Source organism: Ursus americanus, chromosome 9 (genome assembly GCF_024610735.1).
Source record: "Ursus americanus isolate L20-20 chromosome 9, mUrsAme1.1.p, whole genome shotgun sequence".
NCBI lineage: Eukaryota > Metazoa > Chordata > Mammalia > Carnivora > Ursidae > Ursus > Ursus americanus.
Window position 1 is genome coordinate 73,978,407 of NC_142135.1, and position 23,779 is coordinate 74,002,185.

Here is a 23,779-nt window from a genome sequence, read left to right on the forward strand (position 1 = left end):
CATATCTTCAAAAGAAGACTCCATTAAAAAAATTTGTAGTCATAATAACATTATCACAGTTAAAAATTAACAGCAATTTCATAATATTCTATAATATCAAATACCTAATGAGTATTCAAATACTCATAAATTGGATTCATAAATTGGATTCTACAGACTGAATTGAAATCTTGGCAAGTCTATATGTTGCAATTGATTGATATGTCTTATAAATTTCTTTATTTTATAGGCTCCCACTTACTTTCTTTTTCCCCTCACATTTTATTTGTTGCTAATACCTCATTATTTGTGCTGTAGAGATTCCCCCAGTTTGCATTTTGCTGATTGCATCCCCAAGGAAAGATACTTTTCAGTCCCCTGTATTACAATTACTCAGCTATTTCCAACCAAGAATCCTTTCTAGGTGGTGTTATGTGCTTTCATCAGGCAGAACAATGTATTTTTACTATTATCATTATGAATTTATGGATTTAAAGATTTTTGATATGTTTCAATCCATGGCAATCATCATCATCATCATCATCATCAAGGTTCAATTGGCCTCATCTTTGGCCAGTTGGAGTCACATCTGAGTCCTTTTAACATGATCCCAATTGTCCTTCATAGGTTTCTTTCCTTCTGGTGGGAAAATATTCTAGCTTTACCATGTATATATTTATATTTATGTGTATATATACATATGTATACATAATGTATAAATACACAGACACAAAACAAACACACGTATTTACCATGTATGCATATTATCATGTTCCACTTATTTAAGGAACCTTGTTTCCTGAGTGTGGGAAATGGTATTTGGAAAGCATTCTCTGCTGTAGACTTGCTCATTGTTTCTATGCCTTCTTATTGAGCATAATGTAAAATATAAAATCTTTCTTGAGCTTGTACTGATATTTCCAACTCAAATTTAGAACTACAAGTTTTTATTGAACCTCATTGATCTTGTGTCTATTTCTCTTCTCACATGCCCAAAATATCAATTCCCAATGATATTAATGCAATAACTCATTTCCTTATCCTCCCAATACACAAAGAACTGTCTCAGAAAAATAATAACTCAATATGATTGTTGAAAACAGTTGAAGATTTTGTTTGGCTGATCTTTTAATCTTCAGGTTATATCCCTCTAAGAAGATGCAGTCCAACTGCTGGTTGGACAGTCTCCTGAAATAATATCTCTATGGGTGATTATGTATAACTTACTCGTTATACAATTAGATTCACTTATTTCATTTCCCCCAAGGTTTTAGAAATTATCTTTTCACTTCAATATTTAAAAAAACTTGATGGATGAAATAGGTGAAGGGGATAAGACTACACTTACCATTATGAGCACTGAGTAATGATGTATAGAAAGAATTGTAGAATCACCTGAAACTAATATAACATCGTATGTTAACCATACCAGAATTAAAACAAAAAACTTACTAAAAAAAGAAATAATTTTAGACTCACAGGAATTTATTAATATAGTACAGAGAGACTGCAGGTACCCTTCACCAAATTTCCTCCAATGGTTTCATTTTACATAATCATGGCACAATATCAAAACCAGGAATATGACATTGGTAAAACATATCTGTACAGTTTTATGTTATTTTATTATATGGGCAGATTTGTTTAACCACGATCATGATCAAGATACAGAACTATTCTATCCGCGATGATCTCCCTCGTACTAATCCTTATAATTATACTACCTCCTCCTCCCACAATATTTATCCCTGACAATCACTAATCTGTTTTCCATCTCTGTAAAATTTTTATTTTGGGAAAGTTGTATAAGTGGAATTATACCTTATATGACCTTGTGGATTTGCTTTTGTTTTTGTTTGTTGTTTCAACAGCATATTGTTCTTGCAATACCTCCAAGTTGTGTGTATCAATAGTTGGTTTCATCTTATTGCTGGGTGCTGTTCTGTGGTATGGATATTCCAGTTTGTTTTGCCATTCATCTACTGAGTGCCATTTTGGTTATTTTCAATTTTGAGTCACTAAAAATAAAACCACTGTAAACTATGTACAGGTTTTGGTGTGGACGAAAGTTTTTGTTTTTCCTCTGGAATAAATATCCAAATGAGCAACTGCTGTGTTGTATGGTAAGTGTATGTTTGTTTTTTTAAGAAATTTGAAATAGATTTCCAGAGTGTGTGTACCATTTTACATTCCTCCCAGTAATGTGTGAGAAATCCAATTTCTCTGCATGTCACCTGCATTTGGTATTGCTAGCACTTTTTATTTAATTGTTCTAAGTGTGCAGTAGATATTTCATTATAGTCTTAATTTTCTTTTTTTTTATAGTCTTAATTTTCATTTCCCTAATGGCGAGTGATGTTGAACATCTTGTTATGTTCTATTTGTCATTTCTATGCCATTTTTGGTGAGGCATCTTATTATGACTTTTGTCCATTTTCTAATTGGATTGTAGTTTTATGGTAGGTGTTGGAGGGGTCTCAATATCAGTCCTTTGTCAGCTATGTGCTTTTAAAGATTTTTTCCTAGTGTCTACCTTGCCCTTTCATCTCTTAACAGAATCTTTCATACAGCAAATGTTCTCCGTTTTAAGTCCAATTTATCATGTTTTTATTTTAGGAATCATGCTTTTGATGTTATGTCAAAAAACTCTTAACAAAGCCCTAGGTCCTAAAGATTTTCTCCTGTATTGTTATCTAAAATTTTATAGTCTTAAATTTAAATATATGATCAATTTTGAGTTAATTTTATGTAAGTTGTGAAGTGTAGTTTGAGGGGTTTTTTTCTTAAGATTTTATTTATTTGTTTGAGAGAGAGAGAGAGTGAGCAAGAGAGAGAACACAAGCAGAGGGAGCGGCAGAGGCAGAGGGAGAAGCAGACTCGCCACTGAGCAGGGAGCCTGAGGCAGGGCTTGATCCCAGGATCCTGGGATCATGACCTGAGCTGAAGGCAGACGCCTAACTGACTGAGCCACCCAGGCACCCCAAGGGTTTTTTTTGTTGTTGTTTTGGCCTGTGGATGTCTGACTGCTCTAGCTTCACTTGTCAAAAAGATGTTTCTTCTTTCACTGAATTGCTTTTACACCTTTGTCAAAAATCAGTTGACCGTACTTATGTGGCTTTATTTCTGGGGTTTTTATTCTGTTCTACCCATCTTTATGTCTACCTCTCAGCCAATACCACACTGTTTGATTGCTGTGGTTCTACAAGTCTTGAAATAGACAGGAGGGATTTCTCCCACTTTGTTTTTCAATTTTTAGAATTGTTGAAACTAAAATAGTTCAGTTGCCCTCCCATATATATTTTAGAATTATTTTGTCTACATCTCCATAAACGCCTTCCTGGTCTTCTGATAGAAAGTGTTAAACTAGTGTATCAATTTGGGGAGAGTTGACATCTTTACTTTGTTGAGTCTTTCAATTAATCAACATGGTATGCCTCTCCATTTATTTAGATATTCTTTTTCACTAGTTTTCAGCATAAAAGTTCTACACATGATTTATTAGATTTCATTTTTGAGTTACTGTAAATGGTACTGTGCTTTGTTTAAAAAATTATGTTATGTTAGTCACCATACAGTACATCATTAGTTTTTGATGTAGTGTTCCATGATTCATTGTTTGGGTATAACACCCAGGGCTCCATGCAATACATGCCTTCCTTAATACCCATCACCAGGTTAACTCATCCCCCCACCCCTCCTCTCTAAAACCCTCAGTTTGTTTCCTAGAGTCCATAGTCTCTCATGGTTCATCTCCCCCTCTGTTGTCTCCCCACCCTTCATTTTTCTCTTCGTTCTCCTAATGTTCTCCCTGTTATTCCTTATGTTTCACAAATAGGTGAAACCATATGATAATTGTCTTTCTCTGCTTGACTTATTTCACTTAGCATAATCTCCTCCAGTTCCATCCATGTTGATGCAAATGTTGGGTAATCATCCTTTCTGATGGCTGAGTAATATTCCATTGTGTATATAGACCACATCTTCTTTATCCATTCATCTATTGAAGGGCATCTTGGCTCCTTCCACAGTTTGGCTATTGTGGACTTTGCTGCTATGAACATTGGGGTGCATATGGCCCTTCTTTTCACTACATCTGTATCTTTGGGGTAAACACCCAGTAGTGCAATTGCTGGATCATAAGGTAGCTCTATTTTTAACTTTTTGAGGAACCTCCACACTGTTTTCCAAAGTGGCTGTACCAACTTGCATTCCCACCAACAGTGTAAGAGGGTTCCCCTTTCCAGATCCTTGCCAACATTTGTTGTTTCTTGCCTTGTCAATTTTTGCCATTCTAACTGGTGTAAGGTAGTATCTCAATGTGGTTTTGATTTGAATTTCCCTGATGGCTAAGGATGTTGAACATTTTTTCATGTGTCTTTTGGCCATTCGTATGTCTTCATTGGAAAAGTGTCTGTTCATATCTTCTATCTGTTTTTTTATTTGGTTATTTGTTTTTTGGTGTTGAGTTTGAGAAGTTCTTTATAGATCTTGGGTACAAGCCCTTTATCTGTAGTGTCATTTACAAATACCTTCTCCCATTCTGTGGGCTGCCTCTTTGTTTTGTTGACTGTTTCCTTTGCTGTGTAGAAGCTTTTTATCTTGACAAAGTCCCACAAGTTCATTTTTGCTTTTGTTTCTCTTGCCTTTGGAGACATGCCATGAAAGAAGTTGCTGTGGCTGTGCTTTTAATTCCAGTTTCCATGTGTTCATTGGTGGTGTAAAGAAATACAGTTCTTTCTATATATTGATCTTGTGTCCTATGACCTTGCTGAACTTACTTAGCTCTTTGTGTGGGTTTTCTTTTCCTTCCTTCCTTCCTTCCTTCCTTCCTTCCTTCCTTCCTTCCTTCCTTCCTTCCTTCCTTCCTTTGATTCCTTGGTATTATCTGTGTAAAACCATTATGTTGTCTGCAAATAGGGACAATTTATTTCTCCTTTTTCAAACTATGTGTCTTTTATTTCCCTTTCTTGCCTTACTGTTCTGGCTAGAACTTTCACTACATAGAGCAACAATAGTTGCAGTGGACATCCTAGCCTTGTTTCTGATCTTACAGGGAAAGCATTTATGCTGTTTCAGTTTCTATCAGCTTATTCAATCTTTTTTTTATAATATTTTTTATTATATTGTGTTAGTCACCATACAGTACATCCCTGGTTTCTGATGTAAAGTTCAATGATTCATTAGTTGCATATAACACCCACTGCACCATGCAATACATGCCCTCCTTACTACCCATCACCAGCATTCTATGGACTCTGAGAAACAAACTGAGGGCTTCAGAGGGGAGGGGTTGGGGGAATGGGACAGCTTATTCAAGCTTACGTTTTTTGCCAAGTTGGGAAATTTCAGCCATTATTTCTTTGAGTAGCTTTTCAGCCCTAACTTCTTTTTCCTCCCCTCTGACACTCTCATGATAGAGATTTTCCCTTTTTATTTTAAATTCCACTATAATTAACATACAGTATTACATTAGTTTCAGGTGTACAATATAATGATTCAACAATACTATACATTACTCAGTGCTCTTCACGATAAGTGTACTCTTTAATCCCCATTACCTTTTTCACCCATCCCCCACCCACCTCCCCTCTGGTAAAATAACCATCGGTTTGTTCTCTATATTTAACAAAATGTTAGATTTTTGTTATAGTTTCATCAGCCTTTCAAGTTCTGATCATGTTTTCTGTTTGTAATCCTATTTCTTTCTGTTGTTGAGACTGGTTAATTGCTGTCGTCTGTCTTCCAGGTCACTAATTCTCTCCTCTGTCATCTCTATTCTCCTGGTGAGTCTACCTGTTGCATGTTTTATTTGGTCATTTTAATTTTAATCTAGACATTTTTAGTTTTAAAATGTCCATTTGATTCTTCTTTATATGTTTTATTTCTTTGCTGGGAGTTATTATTATTTTAATTTGTTTTAAGTGTTTTCATAGTTGCATGTTGAAGCATTTTTATGGTGACTGCTTTAAAATCCCTGTCAGATAATTTTAATGTGTGCACGATCTTCTTGTTGGCCTCTTTTGTCTTTTCTTAGTGTAAGAAATCACTGGTTTTTGATACGACGAATGATTTTCAATTGAAACTTGGAAATATTGGGTCTTATGTTGTAAGATTCTGATCTTATTTAAATCTTGTATTTTAGGAGGTCTCCTCTGACCCTGATCCATGGTTAAAGGGGACCTCCTTGTTATTGCCAAATGGGGGCAGAAGTCCAGGTTCTCTATTCAGACCCTGTTGATACTTGGGGAGAAGGGCTCCCCATTATTGTTGGGTGGTGGTAGATATTCAGGTCTAGACCTCCTTTTAGATCACTATATCTGAGAGGAGGAGGGGAACCTTATTTCTTCTCCCCATGTAGCAGCTGCTGTCACTGGGGTGAAGGGGTGTTCATTAATGCTGAGCAGTTGATGTAACTCTTGACTTTACACTAGGCCTCCTCTGAAATCACCCCAGCCTGGAGGGGGTGGGAAACCTCATTACCACTGGTGTGGGTGGAAGTCCAGGCTCCCCACATCGACAGAGGATGGGGAGGGAAGCAGAGATGGAAGTCCCAGCTCTCCACTCCCAGTGTCCTTTTCTGACACCACCCTGGAGGAGGGAAGAGATGGGGCACTCCATTCTGGGCCTGGGTCTCCACTCAGCCTTTGCTGGTGGGGGCAGGTGGGTCTGTAGTTTTCTGTGTTTGGCCAGGGTAAGGTGGTTATTGTCCAAACATTTTCTTCTTTGTTAGTCTTATCCTTTGAGTTGAGAAACCAAGTTTTTTGGAGGATGTTTTTGTCCATATCCATTGGCAGTTCCAAGAAGCCAGATTCTCCAGTATTCACTTCGGGTATTGGAGGCATAAAAGAAAACTCCTATGTAATTCCTCAGGTCTTGAGGTCTCTTGCTAGTCTGTTTGTTTCTATCTTTCAGAGTCTTTGTGTGCTTCTTTTATATATAATGTCGGGGTTTTCAGTTGCATTTAGCAGGAGAAGTAAGGAAAAGTGTGTTTGCTGCATTTTCTTGGAAGCAGAACTTGCTAATTTTGTTATATGATTGCATAAAACATTTATATATTTCTGAAGTCAAACCTTCAAAATAAATTATGTTCAATTAAGTTTAGCCTTTATCCTTAATTCTTCCATCCTCATGCCTCCTTCCCCTTTAGATAATAGTTTTTTTTTTAGTTTCTGGTTTATATTTTCATTTTTAATATAAGTAAATTTATATTATAATATATGACAAATATGTAATATATAAACATAAATTTATAAATAAATATAAGCATATATTTATTGGGGTTGGATTTATGTATATATGACATATAAATAAATAAATAAATAAATAAATAAATAAATAAAATTTTTTAAAGAAAATTACATCCTATCCTATACACTTTTCTTCAACTTACTTTTTCTCATTTAATATACCCTAGGGTAAATTTATGGTAGTATATAGAGCTATTTTTCATTCCTTTTACAGCTGCATAGTATTCCTTTGTGTGGATGTGTCTATTTTATCCAACTAGTCTCCTATTGCTAGACTTTTGTGTTATTTGCTGTCTTTTGTTACTCTGACACTTTTCCAACCTCAATAAATTTATTTAAAAAGCAAATTATATCACTATCATAAAATGGAAAACAAGTGACTCTTACTATGTGTAAAAAGTTAATAAAAAAATGGATAGAATAAAACCAGAACACTTTAATTAAATTCCCTCCTGTTACTCTTACTTGTTCATACTTTTACATATAGCATGATCTTTCTTCATTAAAAAGAGAAATCAACAAGTGATTGTGTTAAAAATGAATGGTGACTTTCTCTGTGGTGTGATCACAGGAATGCAAAGATCAATAAAATGGACTAACTCTTGCAGTATGTGATTTCCAGTTTCTAATGCCTTGCCTTTGATCTTTGTTCCATCAACATCCAAATGTGAAGTGTGGGGGGAATAGGTGAAGGGGGTTCAAAGCTAAAAATAAATAAATAAATAAATAATAGAATAAAAACTCCAAAACAACCTGAACTCATACGTAAACGTTGAACACAAAGAAACATTTTTACATGTAGTATATAACTGAAGTTTACCAAGTAGTTTGGCTTCTGTAATGAGATATCAAAGCAGGCATTGACAAAGATCTTCAAAATCATATAAAAAAAGTAATCACATTCTTGACAGGTTTGCAAAATAACACTTCAAAGATAGTTCAAGGTACAGTGAAAGTTATAGCCTATAAATCAGTAAGGTTATTCAACTGGAATCCCCTTTCATAAACATTAGATTAAGAAGCATTTTAGATGACATAAACATACCTCATCCTTTACTTCCTACTCTCCAAGGGGGACAAAATGGCAAAATAATTCATTCGTACCACCTTCAAACTTCTGATGCTCTCCCATTCTCTGTAGAAGACTCAAGTTACTGTCTAAAATGACACAAAGGAGGGGCGCCTGGGTGGCTCAGTCATTTAAGAATCTACCTTTGGCTCAGGTCATGATCCCAGGGTCCTAGGATCGAGCCCCGAGTCAGGCTCCTTGCTTAGCAGGGAACTTGCTTCTCCTTCTCCCTCTCCCTCGACCCCTTCCCCTGCCCTCTCCCTCTCTCTCTCTCTCTCTGTCAAATAAATAAAATCTCAAAAAAAAAAATAAAATGACACATAGGAATTTATTCACTAAACACAAAATCTAAATAAAAAAGGATTAAAAAACGTAAAGAAGGCTCTTTTAGGCTCAAAGCCTGAAACAGCTACACTTGAGTCTAACGCACACTACTTTTAGCTTTCAGGGTTTCATCTCTAATGCTTACAGATCATAACATTAGTGTAATAAAATATGAAAAATAACTTAAAAATAGCTCCCCCAAACTATACTCATTTAACCTTTCATTACCAGGTAGGTTGGGAGTACATGTCTAACTTGACCCATGAATTAGTTTCAACCACATGTGTAAAGATTTACTCTTCTTTCCTCCTGACCTTGGAATGTCATAGTGAGAGAAGTAAATCCTAGCTTTAAGGGAGTAGTCTTCAATGATGAAATAGACAGGGAACTGAGCTGAGCTGCCAGTGGGATGCCGTGCAGACCAAACTGATTGTGGGGATGAAAAACCAAGCGTGATTCTCAAATCTCCTGGTTACTATTTGTTCTTAGGCATGTTAGTTTTTGAGGCATGTTTTCTTCACCTGAAAAATTGGGATGATAATCATTCCATATATATCCCTGGTTTGTTTTGAGAATTTCTATATTATGTATTCCCATATAAATTTATTTTGTAAGCATTTACTTATTCCTTCATTTATCCAGTCAGACAGTATTCAACAGCCACTACTTGCCAGGTATAGTCCTGTGAGCAGTGGAGGACACAGTGTTTAAGCAGATAGGTGACCTACCTAAGGATGATTTCAATGTAGCAGTGACTAAAAGGTGTGAATCACATTTTCTGAAATCAGAAGGCATGAGTTCAAATCTTGGTTCTCCCACTTTTGGTGTCTGAATGTGAAAAGGTTCCCTAATTTCACCAGCCTTCTTTTTTATTTTCCCCCTATAAAATGTACACAATGAAAAATAATCCTGTAAGTGGTATTGTATAGTGATTGAGATAGTGAATGTTAAGACCAACCAATAATAGTATAGTTTTTCAGAGAGCAGATGATATGTAAACAAAACCAAAATCCATTCAGGAAGCATGGATATTTTTGGAAATGTCTGTTCCGGTCTTATGGTGATATGTTTTAAGAAATCAGTATATGTACAATTGCCAAGTTGAGATTCATGGTAATTATAAATGCATTAGAAGTTCATAATTAAACAGACCCAAGAGAAATTAAGCATCATGAAACTCACCCTGAATGATTAAGCTACAAACCCATCCAAAATTTAATTTGATGTTTCTGTAATAATCTGACTTCATGGAACAAATTCTTAATTTGTAAAGCTCAGGGTAATTTGTACATGTCCTCCTAAGAAGCAGACCTCCATAACATTCTTAATTAAGTTCATTAAGTGATATATTTGAGAGGAAAAGCACAATCCTTACCCATATAACTAACAACACTGCATTTAATGTCAAACAATAAGCTCTAAAAATGAATGCGTATATACATAAATGGGATAAAAATAGAATACTTCCTATTCCAGATACCCAATATTAGGGTAACATAACCAACTAACAGCATGGGGAATAGAGGTGATGTTTTCTCAAAGCTTAACATTAATCACTGAGTGCTGTCTACTTCAACTCTTAAGTATATCTTAAAATACTTCCCTTTTCTCTAACCTGATTGTCAGGGTTTCTTATTCGTCTGTCATCAGAGTGTATAACCAAAAATAAAAGTTTGCTTTTCCTACTTAAAACATCCTACTTAAAACTCTTCAGGGTGATGTCTTGTCTCTCAAGCACTGTCCACAAGGCTCTGCATGATCTAGTGATTTCTTCATGTCTGTCGTCCTGTGTTGGACATTTATTACTTTACAAATACAGATAATGTTTTTAGTCCCAGGAAGCTGCCATGCTGGTTTTCATCTCCCTCTCTCTGCTTATGCTCTTTTATCTAAAATGTGTGCTTAACTCCCTATCACTTCACTGCCAACTTTTAACCTAATAATCTCTCGAGACTGAGCTGAGTTGTAGACCTTTCCTAGAACTCTCATAGGCAGTGTTACAGACACTGGGACAGGCAGGGCCATGTGTCGCAAAGGAAACAAACAGTGGTGGGTGGTCTAGGAAGCTACTTTAGATGGAGAAAGAGAAGGATTTTTTGAGAAGTGAATGTTAGAGCTGAGATTTGAACAATGAAGGAGAGAAATCAGGGGAGTAGTATTCCAAGCAGAAGAAAATCAAATGCAAAAAAAGATAAAAAACAAAACAAAACAAAAAAAACCCCAAACCCAAACAAACAGGAAAGCCCTCAAGTGAGAATAAATTTGATCTGTTGAAGAATCAGGAGAAGGACAATGTGGCTGCAAAAGAGCAAGCAAAGGGGAGAATGGTGGGAGATGAACTTTGAGGATCAGACTTTATTGGTCTAGTCTTTATGGGCCAAGTAAAAGAGACTGAATTTTATTCCGAGTGTGATGGGGTATCATTGTAGAGTTTTTTTAAAAGCAGCTTTATTGAGGTGTAATTGTCATGCAATAAGCTGCACATATGAAAGCTCACAGTTGATATACCTTAACAGATGTATACACCTATTACGCCATCACCGTGATCCACAATCAAGATAGTGAACATATTTATCACCCACTCTGTCATCTCTTCTTCACCTGATTAGCTCAGGCCCATCTGGAATAATTTCCTTTTTGGTTAACTTAGTCAACTGACTAATGATTATAAATATATCTGTGAAGTCCCTTCACCTTTGCCATACTTATTTGTTGGAAGTAAATTAAAGGTCCTACCCATACTCAAGGGGAAGGAATAATATAAGGACCTGGCTCATTGGGGGTCATTTTAGAATTGCACCTACCATAACAGGTTTTTCATATATTTATCCTGAAGATGCTATTGTAAATGGCATTAAAAAATGAATTTCCAAGGGGCGCCTGGGTGGCTCAGTTGATTGCGTCTGCCTTCAGCTCAGATCATGATCCCAGGGTCCTGCAATGGAGCCCCACGCCCGGCTGCCTGCTTGGTGGGGAGTCTGCTTCTCCCTCTCCCTCTGCCTTTCCCCCTTGCTTTTGCTTGCTTTCACACTCTCTTTCTGTCAAATAAATAAATAAACTCTTAAAAAAATTAATGGTCTGGGGTGCCTTGGTGGCTCAGTCCATTAAGCATTTGATTCTTGGTGTCAGCTCAGGTCTTCATCTGAAGGTCGTGAGTTCAAGCCCCACACTGGGCTCCATGCTCGGTGTAGGGCCTACTTTAAAAAAGAAAGTTAAAAAATTAATTTCCAGTTGTCTGGAAATAGTCTGATATACAATTTATTTTTGAATATTGCTCTTGTATTCTGTAATCTCACTAAACTTTCTTCTCTAAGTCCCAGTGATTATATATATAAGATGGCAAAGATCGTCCCTACCTGTTAGGGTCATTTGGAGGATTTAATGTAAGGGAGTCTGATATATTATAAATAATAAATGTTAAGATGATGATGATGGTGATGATAACGTTTGAGCTTTGTGTGTGTGTATGTGTGTGTTTCTCCTTTAGTAGATTGTAAAGTTAGGCATTACATCTACTTTATTTTTGGATAGTAGACCTACCCACTACATTACTATGTGCTCAATAAATATTTGGTATTTACCGATGACTTATAGTGCAAATGGAGATAAAGATATTGAGTGAGATCCTAAGGAGAGAGAATAAACAAAAAATGTTTAGTCTTTTAATTGAAAAGTATATAAAAGAGAGAGAAGTGAGTCTGACTTCTAGGTCTCTGGTTTGAGTGACTGGTGGATCACCCCCCATTCACCCACAGAGAGGGAAAACTAAAGGTTTTGGGGTAAAGGTAAAACACTCAATTAGAACTTACAAGTTGAAAGTGGCAATAGTACATTAAGTGCTGATGTAGCCAAAGTTTTGACAATGTATATTTTTTAAATTGAGCCTTTATAGTGCTCTAATTTGGACCCACATTAGGGAAATCTGATGATACCTGATTTTGTGCTTTTTTTATTGCGATAAAATACATATATATAAAACTTACTGTCTAAAGTATGCAGTTCAGTGGTGTTAGGTACTTTCATATTGTTGTGCAACCATCACCAGCATGCATTTCCAGAATTCTTTTCATCTTGCAAAACTGCAACTCTGTGATGGCACCTGATTGAAAGAGAAATTTAGTGAATTATAGTAGAAGATTGTTTCCTAACAACGTATTTTTTTTGGAGAAACTTAAAAAACAATGATATCATAGACATCCCACAGGTTTATATGCATTTTTTCAGAAAAAAACTTTTAAAATTTAAAATTTTCACTTTTACTTAAAAAAATCATTGTTCTCTTTTGAAGTTAAGAGGACTCAGTTCCAGAAATCTTGGGTCAGGAATTGGACATTTCAGATAAATGATTCTACTGGTTATATTAAAATCCAAGGCAGGACAGGCACTCTGAGGCAGGTCTCGTCTGATTGTCTATAGAATAGAGACCAGAGTCCACCCCCAAGTGGTCTTTAGGATTGGAGAGAATGAGGAGGCAGGTCATGATGTCCATGAGACTCCATACCACAGTTGATAGGAAATGTGGTTATTAAATTTTAAAAAATCATAAAGTGAAATAAGTCCAGCAGAGAAAGACAACTATCATATGGTTTCACTTATATGTGGAACATAAGGAATAGCACAGAGGACATTAGGAGAAGGAAGGGAAAAATGAAGGTGGGAGGAAACAAAGGGGGAGACGAACCACGAGAGACTATGGACTCTGGGAAACAAACTGAGGGTTACAGAAGGGAGAGGGGTGGGGGGATCGGGTAACAGGGTGAAGGGTATTAAGAAGGGCACGTATTGCATGGAGCACTGGGTGTTATGAACAAACAATGAATCATGGAACACTACATCAAAAGCTACTGATGTACTGTATGGTGACTAACATAACGTAATAAAATTAAAAAAAGCATATTTTCTTCAGTAAAAAAAATCATGAAACTAAAAAATAATTAAATTGCCTTTGTAAACAAGTTGTCCTATGAAAGTGTGTTTTCTAGATTTTTGAGAAGAAGTTTAAAGTAGATCATGAGATTGCCCTCACAAATATGATGTGGGTCCTTTGGGCTGTAGGAACATCTGGCTCCAGAAATACAAATGGTGACGGTTACGGGTAGTGTAATAACGAATAATAGGCTGCAAAGTGTTTTGATTCAGACTATTTTTAAAAATAGATTTATTTATTCATTTTAGAGAGAGAGAAAGAGGGGTAGAGGGGTAGAGGGAGAGAATCTTCAAGCAGACTCTGCCCTGAGTATGGAACTGGACATGGAGATCATTGTGGGGCTCAATCTCACAACCCATGAGGTCATGACTCATGAAATCATGACATGAGCCAAACCAAGAGATAGAGGGCTTAACTGACTGAGCCACTCAGGTGCCCCTGATTCAGTCTATTTTTAGGAATGCTACAAATGTCATTGTTGCTGTACATGAACTAAGGATGCAGGGTTACTGCATTCTGGCTGGGACTACATCAGGCTGGGACTCTGTATGTCTCCTGCAAATTGCTGGTGATGAATGATTCAGAGGACAGCTCCATTTAAGAGAGGAGTGAAGTAAGGCAATGATACATTAGTTTAGGATTGGTAAATGATTGTTATCTGAAAAGGGTCTGTTAGATTTAAATAGGTTTTTCTCCCAAATTCCAGTTTTGCTTGCACAAAGATGTCTGGTAATACATGCTCTTTTTATTGATTCTCCAAGGTTACTCTAGCAATGCAAACATGACAGAACTGGTCCTGTCATCCTTTTCCTTTTATATATCTGTGACCCCTGAAGTTACAGGTCAAGTTGAGAGCAAAGTAATCACTGTGATTATTTCATCCTTACATATGAATGAGTCAATTTCTGAAATGAAGCCTTTGTCCTTTATTTTATCCTCACACAAATGAAGCTGCCTATCCAAAAAGTAACTTGAATGGTGCTCTCAAATATTTATTAACCTTCAAAATGTCCTTTGATGTGCTTTTTAATGAATTAAGAGAGCACTAGCCACCACAATATTGCTACCCCAGTCTCAGCCCTTCATACCTTTTTCACGTGGAGCCTGATGAGGACAAGGAAGGATGTTCCATGCAGCCATGGTCCTGGTGTTCAGGCTGATGGAGGGCTTGACATCTTGTATGCGTGGTGCCTGTGGCTAGCCTAGTGTTGATATCCAACTGGGCAAGGAGGGAAGAGAGAAAGAGCCTAAGAGGACTGTGTGAGAGGCTTATTTGGAGCACACTTGGCTTCCACCATATTCCATAGGCCTGAACTCAGCCCCTTGGCACCTGGATGCCGGGATTCATGGAAACACGAACATTGCAGAAACATCTCTACCCTATAGAAGGTGGACAGCTTGCCATCTCTGCCACCAGGCTATATGAGAAAAGCAAATCAGGTATATAGGTAAGTTGGAGACATTGTAAAAATTTACCCATGAAACTTTAAAATTTTATCTAAATTTTAAAGTTGGTCGTAACCAAATAATGGAGATTTGGGTAAAGCATTATTCCCCCATGCCGTTCTCTCTCCCCGGCCATCTCTCAATTTTCTCTGTTGACAGGACTTTCTAATGACGGGCTTTGCTTTTGAAAGGTATCTTTGAAATGCATTGTCTTGATGTTCTATCTTATACTTTAAAAGAACAAAATGACCAAACAACTCAGTTCCTTATAAATACCACGCCTCTTCTAATTCTTGCAGTGGTGCTCTGTCATCTGGAGTCCACCCAGCTTTGCAGAGGTCTTGTGATGCCTGATGCTGTTTCTTTTCTCTTCATTAACTGTTTCCCTCTCGTTTCCTCAGCTGGGCTTGTTTGCGGGGGGAGGATCCTTTCACTTGTGTTAAAGCTACAGCAGGGATGGAAGTGCAAGGGGGCCATAACCTGGTTTATGGTAGCTGGGATTTTTAAAAATCAGGTATGGTAAGACATGCAGACATGGAAATGATTCCCAGAAGGAAGATGTTTTTATTTTACTCACAGTCCCCTAGACACGGGGAGGCACGGTGCCCCACACAGGGCCTTGTGGGAAAGCATGAACACGGGAGAAGCAGACACAGAGAGGACTACGAGTGAGCAGGAGTCTTTATTGTGGTTTTTGTGGGAAGGAAGCAAGCTAAGGAAGCTAAGTGGGTTTAGGGCAGCCCAGTTTGAATGATTTCAGTGGGCTATGGGCATAAGGACATCCCTAGGTGTCTAGTACCTAGCTTTTGGGGTGATTAGGGCAGAGGGAGAGTGGCCCAGAGTGAGATCAAGGAGGTGGTTGGGAGTGTGGGCTGTGGGTTGATTCATTTGTGTATCCTATGTGCTGTCCCAGGAAAGTACTTACTGTCTCTAGAAACTGGCTAACCCTGTGAAGGGCAGTTCCTCTAGGGTCAGCAAGGCCCCAGATGTTAGAGCATCATGAAAGTAAGAAAATGTAGTTAATATAAAACTCATTGCTAATCCTTTGTGTATTTAATACACTGGCTTAGATGTAACAATGTAGAAACAAACCAGAGGTAGCCTTTTCAAATTATTTATATTTACAATGCAATTACTTGAAAGCAAAAGATTACCTAACATGAAACTGTCTAATTTATCTCAACTAGACCTCCTTACTGATACCATCTCTCCTATCCGTCACACATGCACGCGCACACACACACACACACACACACACACACACACTTTTATGGCAGAAACATAGTAACTAAGACCTTAACTGGAGGTGAGCGTCTATCTGCTGATGGACCATGAACAGTCTTGGGGGTGGACACTCTGTCCTTGTTGCAGCAGATACTACCACTGCACAGTGGGTCCAGGAAGGAGTACTTGCCTGAGTGAGGGATGGGCCTCTAGCAAAGAATGGACCTCTGGCATGAGGAGAGCCCTAGGACCTGCAAGGGAGCAGTATTGCTGAGGTGGGGAAGCTCAGGGTTTCTATATAGAGTGAACCCATCTGTTAATCCCAGGTATGGTCCGTGCACATGCTGTCCCTGCTGACATCTAGGTGATGGCAGGTTTCACATATACGTAAGTTAGGCAGTCCAGCATTTGGATCCAGGTGGGATGAGGTAGCTTTCACTGGGATGTGGCAGTTGTGTATTGGCTCAATAAAGTGTGTGCCAGCCCCATGAGTTAGAGATGTAACTAAGACACATGCACTCTATGCCCAGCTGTGTGTTTCCAGGTGAAGGGGCTTCTACTTGAGGAACACTCTTGGTCTGCTGCCCCATTCCTTTTCTCCTCTTCCTCAGTGAATCAGTGAGTCTTCTGCTTGGCAGCTACCCATCCACCTCAACTGGGTGGAGCTAATCCATTAAAAACAGGAAAGCACCAGGGATTCATTTTCTTCTCTCTTCCTGCAATCCTGGCTGAGCATGCATGCTTTTTAGCCTCTCCAGTGGGGCGGAGTGTGACCAGGCCCCTTTGACACACATGTAGAACCATATGTTGAAAATGACTTATCAAAAATAAAAATAACATTATAATCTAGTGGTTGCCTCATTTCCTCATTTCTCAGTTGATTATGACCAGCAGTGGAGGAAAAAATAAGTGTTCTTTATTGGTTTCCTACATGCCAGTATCATCCCATGCCTTTTCCTGTGAATGTGGCAGGATGCAAAGTCTCTAGAGGGAGGTTCAGAGGCCTGGATCTCCATCTTTATTTACCCATTCCTCCTCACTTGTGACCTCAGGCAGTTTACTGGACTTCCCAGCTCTCAGTTTCCCCATCTGTTGAGTGGATGAGTTTGTCTAAAATGATCTCTGACGTTTGATTTCCACCTTTGCTTCTTATCCAGGTCCTTCCTTGTGTACTTACTTTATCTGAACATTGTGTTACATGGGAGTTTCCTGAGCAGGATAATTTTATATATGAAGGTCAAAGGTTTAGGTTTGCATTCCACCCAATGACCCTGGAGGTTGGCAGTGATTCTTACAAAAGACTTAGGAATGGGTTTCTGGGGGTCTGCTAAGCCCCTGAAATTGTCTGAAAAATGTAAGTGAGTACTTGGGGTTCGTGAGAATATTTCCACAGGTCTTCAAATGTTCTCCAAATTCTCAAGAAGGTAGGGACTGCTGCTGTGAGGGAAGTCACTGGGCAGCATGACATGGTGGAGAAACACGTCCCTAGCTGGAAAGCAAGGCCTTGCAAGAGCAGTTTAGGACATGACTGGTGACAGAGTGGGGACCAGCCTTGTCTACCATCGCATCCAACACCAATGCAACATTGCAAAACTGAATGAGCTCTAACACAATCTTGCAGTGCTGCTCAGTCAATTCTCTACTTCATCACCTACTTGAGTGAAACACATTAGTTGATCTTCATGGATAAAGAGGTCATTAATTAGATGTGAGATTTGGAAACAAGATATTATGGGTGCCTCTAATATCAAAACAATTGATGAGTAAGTCTCCAAGTGGTTTAAAGAAGACCTTAGATTTTTCTCTTGTGGATTTCTCCATCAAACAAATGAAATCAGGGAGTTCTCCATATGATTTTGTACTGTGTGGACATGCTGTAATCTTTTGTGGTCTCTGCCAGTTTTCTTCTGGATCAATGACACTACAAAGTATTGTCTTTCATGCCCAGAGAGTTTAAAGCCTTTAGTCAAAAACTTTTCTGCTCCTTTGAGCTGTAGAAATGCACGGTATATGATACCTCTGTCTTATTTCTCTTGCCTTTTCTCTATTGATATTGGTTTTGGGAAAGTGACTTCATATGATACATTACCCAAAGCCTTTGAGTTCATGAACTATGTGACCGTAAGAAAATGGTTATTCTACTTTCCAATTTTCAGGGCTTTCATCGTCACATCTGTCCATTCAATTAACTCAGATTCTATTAATTCCAAATAATAAATGATGTTGAGAAAAAAAGAAGTGGTTTATAATCAAATGAGATATTTTACTGACAAAGGAAATAGTCCTAAAGAGGGTATTTGTACATACACACAAGGTGTATTTGAAGACTTGATAAATTCCATTGGACGAGGTGATGCCCAAAGACAAAACTCCTCAGTAAATGAAATATCTGAGAGATCTTCTGAATCATTTCATAAAGCAAATTCAAAAATTTAGATGGCCAAGTTTAGTTCAGTTGTTAAAAACATAAATTGAATCTTGCAATTTTTCTTAAATTACCTCCTATCATCTGCTTATAACATTGAATTTCTGAATTCTTTGATTTTGATTGAAAGACTATCACCTAAGAGTCATCAAAGACCTCTATTTTAAACCAGAAGAAGAAAAGAAATATAAATTACTGATGCCCTGAAAGTTCTCCCCAACTCTGCCAAGTGCTGTAGATATCTAGATATGGAAACAATAGCAAAGATCCTGCATCTTTGCAGAGTTGTCACAGCACAGAACAGACTGTTAGTACGGGAGGACTTTCTTGTTGATGCCTCTCCTGGGTCTGCGGAGGAAAAAGCTGACCTTGGTCCTCCAATATCTGGGCTAAATATTTGTCCTTGGTTACACAGATCCTCAAACTGCATTGTAGTCATTGATGTGATTTCTGCAAAGTTCACAAGCAGGTCAAGAGAGCTGTGTACACTTTGTGATACTTTTTTTTTGAAGATTTTATTTATTTATTTGACAGAGAGAGAGAGGGAGACAGCGAGGGAGGGAACACAAGCAGGGGGAGTGGGAGAGGAAGAAGCAGGCTCCCAGCAGAAGAGCCTGATGCGTGGCTCCATCCCGGAACCCCGGGATCACGCCCTGAGCCGAAGGCAGATGCTTAACGACTGAGCCACCCAGGCACCCCCACTTTGTGGTACTTCACCAAAAATGCTGGTGGTGGGATGAGGGGGCACAAAGAGTAATTGGAGGGCAATGCCTTTTTTTAAATTTTTGGTTTAAAATACTGAATATGTTACTGTACAGCTATTAAAAGAAAAGACTGATTTAAAGACATTTCAAGGATGTGTCATTAAATAGGACAAACGCATAGCACGTAGTCCATTTCATATCATCCCCTTTCCTTTTTTTTGTAAAAATAACTTTCAACAACATAGCTTCCCTAAAATGTAACTCTAGGTATGCATTGTTTGAACATGGGGAAAACCATGGAAGGGTTCTTATCTGCCTATATACTGGCTTCCCCAGCAGGCGGGATTGGGAAGGGTGGTGGTGGGCCACTGAAAGATGTTGTATTCTTCAGTAAGCATATGTTCTCAAAAATTTTGAAGAGAAATGTAAAAAAAATTAATAAAACGGAAAATTATTTATTGCTTAAATAGTACCAAAGCAACACTAACAGACAATTTAAAAGAAAAAGCAGTATCACCCAGAGTATCAACCCTATAATCCATTATCTTCCAGTTTTCAGTTTCTTTACTACTTCTTGTCCTAACAGGTATGTGTTATTTTTCATAGATAAAATCATAGTAAAAATAAAATTTTTATTCTGTTTTCCTGACTTACCTTTTTATTAAATATGTAATTTTATGTGTCTACATTCTTAGTGATTTAATTCCTGACATATCTGTAAAATACCATAGAGAGGCTGCACCATAATTCATTTAACCATTGTTCGATTGACAGACATTTAAATGTTTGTACTTTTCTTCACAAAAAATATTAAAATAATGTCTAGTTTCTGTATGACACTGTTTATATTTTGAAAACTAAGTATTTCTTTAAGTTAAACCCCCAGATTTGGAGTGTTAGAAATGGATAAAAAAACTTGTGAGTGTCTTCATCATAATATACTCTAAGGATTTACTAATAATTTCTTAGTCACATTTCACATTCCCTGAAGCATTTGGAAAACTATCTGGCCAAAAATGCCATGGAGAAGTGAAGTATCTATTGGAAAAATGTGTATTTATGGTGGAGTTAATGGGCTTAGTTCCTGGATGACACTCCCAATTTGGAAAGGAACTGTGAATGACAGCTCCTCAGTGCTTTGAGATAGAGCTATAATGGCCATTGATTTTACTTCTTAATGATGAATTAGCCCATGAAATTCTGTGTCAAACTTGTGAATACAGCAGAAGCAATATGTAGCTATCAAGAAATAATCTTCAACTGTACATTAGTTTTGGCACAAAAAGAAATTTAAGGGAGTTGCTTTGATAATCTAGAACTTTATTTCTCTCTCACATAACAGTCTAGACCTAGCCAGACAGCCCCGGGCAAATTAAATGGCATTGCTCCATGAGGTTATCTTGGTATCCAGGCTCCTCAGGTGGCTCTCCATTCTCAATGTGTAGATATCACCTCAGGGTCCAAGCAGGCTTCTGTAGTTGGTTGCCATTTTCCAGCTAGTGAAAAGTGGCAAAGAGGAAGGGGACATAAGCAGCTTCCTGATACGAGGCAGGAGTAGCACATGGCTTCCATTTGCTAAGCATGAGTCACATGGCCACATCCACCTGCAAGTAAGGCTGGGAAATGTAGTCTCTGTTTTGACATCTTCATCTCCCCAGAAAGGGAGAATGGATACTGAAGGACCATTACCAAACTTTGCTGCAAGCTGAGCCATGTTTTCATATCTTGATCAAGTGAAGATGTATGAATCTTGATAGCTAGGGTTCAGAGAATAAAACAATCAGAAAAGGTGATATACCTTAGTGGTTTTAATGGTAAGAAAGCTGGAGCTTCTATTTCTAATTTCCAGAAAAACAGGCAATTTTTTTTAAAGTAGGCTCCGTGCCCAGGGTGGAGCCCAGTGTGGGGCTTGAGCTCACTACCCTGATATCAAGACCTGAGCTGAGATCAAAAGTCAGAAGCTTAACCTACTGAGCTCCCAGGCACCCCTGGGCAATTTTTTTGGTCTGCTTCGTACATGCTTACTTGTAGATTGCAAATGATAGCTTTTTTACAGGGCTATTATAAGAAATAAGCAATTGCAATTCTAAGATATATATATATATATATATATATATATATATATATATATATATATATATATATTAAATAATTTTTTATTATTTTATGTTAGTCATTGTACAGCATATCCTTAGTTTTTGATGTAGTGTTCCATGATTCATTATTTGCATATAACAAAAAAAGCTTTCTGATCATGCTGGGAAAATAAAAAACTATAAAGAAGAAAATATCGATATTCAGTAATCCTATCACCCAGAGACAGGTATTTGTAAAAATATGTATACACATGTTTCTTATAGTAAATTTAGGATCATAGTATGTATACAACTTTGTATATTATTTTCCATTAACATTATATTGTAAACATTGTTCATTTCACTAAAAAAATCTCTGAAAATAGATTTTTGGTGACTCTCAATATAAGGGGTTATAATATTTTTTTTTCAAATATTTTTGGGACTTCTTTGTAAGTTTTTGTAAATTGAAAACAATGTTTCATCTTTAGATGTAGACTAGTATAACTTGTATGTAAAGAGACATTAGAGGTGGTCCTAATATAATATCTGCATTTTATAAGTCAAGATGCTGAGGCCCATAAATAATAAATCAACAGCTCAAGTTCCTTGTGAAACTTCAGTGTCTTTGGGTCCTCCAGAAGCTTGAGTCCACTTCTCATGGGTGCGGTAAGCTTACAACATATAGCACGATGGTCCTCAAACTTTCTGGTCTCAGAGCCCATTCATACTCTTTTCTTTCTTTTTTTTTAATGTTTTTTTTATTATATTATGTTAGTCACCATACAGTACATCCCTGTTTTTTGATGTAAAGTTCGAGGATTCATTAATTGTGTATAACACCCAGTGTACCATGCAATACATGCCCTCCTTACTACCCATCACCAGCCTATCCCATTCCTCCACCCTCCTCCCCTCTGAAGCCCTCAGTTTGTTTCTCAGAGTCCATAGTGTCTCATGCTTCATTCTTTTCTTTCTTATAAGTAGGCTGCATGACCAGTGTGGAGCTCATGCAGGGCTTGAACTCACAACCCTAAGATCAAGACCTGAGCTGAGATCGAGAGTTGGACTCCCAACTGACTGAGCCACCTTGACCCCCTGAGCCCATTCATAACTCTTAAAAATTGTTGAGGCCCAAAGAGCTTTTGTTTATGCAAGTTATATCAACTTGTAATTTCCATATCAAAAGTTAAACCTGAGAAAGTTTAAAATACATACTTATTAAATCCACTTACAAATGACAATAATAATTATATGAAACAAATAACTATAATTTCCCAAAGGAAGAGAATTCAGTGAGAAGGATGGCATTGTGTTACTCTTTTGCTAATTTCTTTAATGTCAGGCTTAATAGAAAGGCAGTTGAATTCTCATATCTGCTTCTGCATTTAATCTGCTATAATATGCTGTTTTAGTTGAAGTATATAAAGAAAAACCAATCTCATACATGCAGGTAGTTGGACAAGAGAAGAACAGATTAGTAGCCTTTTCAGATAAATGTGGATATTCTCCTTTGATGCCATGCCAAATTCAGCAAGTGACAGTCCTGATATCCCCAGTTTTATTAAGGTATAGTTGACACATTAAAATTGTATATATTTAAAATTAGGACATGATGATTTGGTGTATGTATATATTACATAAAATGATTACCACAATCAAGCTAATTAGCACCATTTCTTAAAGGCTAGTTACAGAAGGAAGGCTAAAACCCCAAACTTTGGATACTCTGCAGCATTCAAATCCACTGAGCTAGCTCTCACTTTGGATGGAGCTTTAACCCATGCATGCTCTTGTACCGTCACACATTGGTGATTTGGATAATATTGGTTCTTTTTGTTCTGCAGATCTTCCATTTCATACACAATATCAAAAATTATGTTTGTTAATATTACGACTGACCTCATCATAAAAATCTTTAAGTATTGGGAGGTTCCAAAATTTTAATTCTTACTTGAAAGCTCGATTTTACATTGGCAATAAATACTGTCAGTTGTTTTCCTTGAGGTGACAGGTTCGAATGGTTTAGTTTGGGAAAAGAAAAAAAGGCTCTTAAACCCAACTCTGAATAACCATAGTTGATCTGCAATCTTTCTGTTAGTAAAAATGATGTTCCATGAAAAAACTGATTAGTTCAGTTTACAACTCAAATGATTACGTAAGTATTTTTCTTTGAGACAATCATCACACTTTGGTATGCAGCAGCAGTGTTTTAAAAAAACTTTATTTTTATCACACAGAATACTAAAAAGTTGTACACTCAAGGGTTGATATTTAATAAGGTTAGTAATTGTTATTACTTCAACAATGAAGTGAAGGGCTTACGTGAATCTGGCTTTTTTAGAGAACAGCTGTGGTG